Here is a 303-nt window from a genome sequence, read left to right as displayed (position 1 = left end):
TCGATAAACATTCTTTATATGAAAAGAACATAAATAAATATATAATTTATCTTTAACATAAATAAATAATTAAATAATTAAATAAATAATTAAATAATTTAATATAAATAAATAATTTATCTTTAAATTATTCTTCATTTTATTGTATAATAAGTTATTCACCTAATCCGGTACTTTCGACTTTCTTTTTCAAAAAAATTTCTTTTATTTGTTATCGAATTGTATTGTTGTTGCCAACAAAATAAGAGCCAAGACAGCAAGTTAAACAGAATTGTCAAATTTGCATAAATTAAAATTTAACAT

This window comes from Odontomachus brunneus, unplaced genomic scaffold (genome assembly GCF_010583005.1).
Source record: "Odontomachus brunneus isolate Ranch 3 - 2012 unplaced genomic scaffold, Obru_v1 Obru_scaffold_026, whole genome shotgun sequence".
In the NCBI taxonomy this organism is placed as follows: domain Eukaryota; kingdom Metazoa; phylum Arthropoda; class Insecta; order Hymenoptera; family Formicidae; genus Odontomachus; species Odontomachus brunneus.
Note: the sequence above shows the minus strand (reverse complement) of the source record.